A 3052-nucleotide genomic window follows, 5' to 3' on the forward strand; every position below is an offset into this window, starting at 1 on the left:
TATACACAGCTTTGAGCAAAGTGAAGATACATATTGTTTCGGGTATTATGGACATGATAAAATCTTTTGTAGAGAGATAATGTTCAGAAAGAGACTGTGAAGTCTATAGCGCTCGAAAGAAGGGATATTTGCCATCAAGCAACAAAAATGTAGTAAATCTATTGACAAATATTTCCTGAGTACCTATGGTGTGTCCAATTCTGTGCTAAGTGCCATGTAGGTTATAAAAGTAGCAGAGGCCATTGTCCTCTCTGAATAATAATGGTAATAATAATAATTATAGCTAGAATTTATATAATAGCTATTTTGTGCTATGGGAATGTGCTAAGCACTTTACAAATATTTTCTCATTTGAGCCTCTCAACAACCTGAGAGGTAGGTGCTGGTATTAGCTTCACTTTTTAGGTGAGAAAACTGAACAAACAGAGGTTAAGTGACTTACATCAGGTCACAGAGCTAGCAAATGTCTGAAGCGGGATTTAAATTCAGATCTTGTGTAACCCAGGCCTAGCATTCCTAGCTGCCATGAATGAATAAATAAATCTACCCATTCATCCATGAATCAATGATTAGCTAAGTATTTCTGTGCCAGGCGCTGTGCTCAGCACTGGGCATATACATGTAGAACAAATAATCCCGCCCTCAAGAAGATTGCATTCTTTGGAAGCAACAGGTTTGTATTTAAGGTTTGCAAGTACTAAGGTCCTCATCACTAGAGGTCTTTTAACAATTAATCAACAAACACTTATTAAGCACCTACTATATGCCAGGTACTCTGCTATGCAATGCAACAGATTTGAAACACTACCTGCCTTCAAGGAATTTATATTCTAAAGGGAGAAGAATTAAAAAAAAATAGAATTTGGCGGGGGGGGGGGGGGGAGAAAAAAAAAAAAAAGAAAAAAAAAAAAGAAGAAAGGGGGGGGGGGGGGGGGGGTGGGGGAGAAAGAAGACATCGACTGGATAGGCATCCTATAGGAGGTGCTGAATCCTGAAGTAAACCAGGAATTCTAAGGGGGGAAGTATATAATGGGTTTATTCCAGACCTGGGAGATAGACTGTACAGAGATTACGATCACTTTTCAGGGGAGGTTGCAAAGAGTATGTCTGCTTTGGGAAGGGGGTGAATTGCAAACTTACTAAGGTCCCCTTTAGCTCTAGGAGTCCATAATCTTAAAATTCTGAAATTCGTCCATTGCTATTTGGGACCTGTCGCTGCCTCTTTCTCCTAAGCCAAGAGTCCTGGGAATCCAGTCAAGAAGAAAGAAAAGATCTAAAAGGAGATCAAGTAGACAGACACATCAAGGCCAGATAATCGTCTATGAATTTCATGACATGGAAGGGATAACTGTAGACATCCCAGAGATACTGCAAACTCAACATGTCCCAAACTAAATTATTATTCTCTCCCAACAGCTTTTAAATTTGTTTAAAGCATCATCATCCTTCCAGTCTCCAGTATTATCCTCAACCCCATTACTCTCCCTCATCCCACATATCCAATCAGTTGCCAAATCTTGTCATTTTTATCTCCATAACATCTCTGGTTCAGTCCCATTTCTCTACTCATCACCTACCTGGCCCTCATTAGATCTCACCTAGATTATTGCACAGCCTCCTAATTGGTTTCTTTGCCTTAAATCTCTCCTGCCAGTCTATCCTGCACAATGTCGTTAAAATGAGTTTCTTTAAGCATAAATTTGACCATGTTTCTCACCTATTGATTAAAGATCAGTGGTGCCTTATTTCTGCTAGATTAAAACACAAATTCTTCTGTTTAGCTTTAATACTTCCTAAGAACCTAATCTCAATCTTTCTTTCCAGCCTTAATGGAAATGACTCCCACTTTTCACTTAGTAATCCAGCCAAAATGACCTGTTATTCACATATAATACTCTTATCTGCTGTCTGAATGCCTTTTCACTGTCCACCCCTCACACCTTAAATGCACTCCTCCCTCACCTCCACCTCATAAAATCCTTCTCTTTCTTCAAGATGCATCTCATTCAGTAACTGAACTGCTACCGAGGACTCTCCTCGGATCCTCTCACTTCCCAGTACTCCTTCCTTACTTCTCCCACCATCTCCTCCTCCATGTTATTTCCACTGAGGAAAAGGAATCATGTGGCATGTCAGCTATCCAGAACCTTCACTCTTTTGAACCCTTCAATGATGTAAGTAAGGGTAATGACCTGCTTCCTGCTGGGACTGGGGATTATAGCCATTTAATAATTCAACAGAGAGGCAGGAAGACCATCACTACTGTTCAAGAGATCACTGATGATTATGATAAGTAGAAACTAATGAAGGTGTGAAGGGATAGGGGTCCAGTGAATAGCATGACAGCCCTGGAGTCAGGAAGACTCTTCCTGAGTTCAAATCTGGCCTCAAACACTCGTTAGTTGTATGACCCTGGGCAAGTCACTAAGGCCTATTTACCTCAGTTTCCTCATCTATAAAATGAGTTGGAGAAGGAAATGGCAAACCATTTTACTATCTTTGCAAGAAAACTCCAAATTTTTGTCACAAAGAGTAGGACAGGACTGAAGAGCAATAGTGAAGGCATTAAAAATAAATTTACCTGCAATGATAGAATAAATGGGCATCCAGAAAATGGAGAAGTTATTCAGCTACAGGGAGACTAGAGCAAAAACATATGCCAGCCAGTTCCTCATGGATATTAGGCTGACTAAAGGTAACCAGCTGAAGGTTTAATGGTTGTGGCTCACTGAAGCTTAAATGAGGATTTCCTTGTAACGAGTAGAAAAATTTTCTTCTGTCACTTATCAGATGTTGAAAAACTTCACAGCTTGTATAATGTAACCATTTGGGATCCACTGTTTAACTTGGACTAATATAACCCATTCATATAACATCTATCATTTAAACAGAGGTAAAGTCTGGCACTGCTCACCCTGAAAGGCAAATAATCTGATGTTTCAGTCAAATCCAAAGCCAGAGTAGTGTCTGAGACCATGTTTGTTCAGATGCTCCTCGGTACTCCCCCTGCAGAGATCCCTGTCCATTTAAGAAAATACTGCTACCCTCTTGA

General features: G+C 40.0%; 1 pseudogene; it reads left to right on the forward strand.

The window, feature by feature from the left end:
- The first annotated feature begins 2129 nt into the window (after nt 1-2129).
- Nucleotides 2130-2715, forward strand: LOC138143511 (eukaryotic translation initiation factor 1-like; annotated as a pseudogene).
- The last annotated feature ends 337 nt before the right edge of the window (nt 2716-3052 follow it).

The sequence above is a fragment of the Petaurus breviceps genome, unplaced genomic scaffold (assembly GCF_028583685.1).
Source record: "Petaurus breviceps papuanus isolate PSGF00001 unplaced genomic scaffold, PetGlider_PUasm1.0 90644, whole genome shotgun sequence".
Taxonomy (NCBI): Eukaryota; Metazoa; Chordata; class Mammalia; order Diprotodontia; family Petauridae; genus Petaurus; species Petaurus breviceps.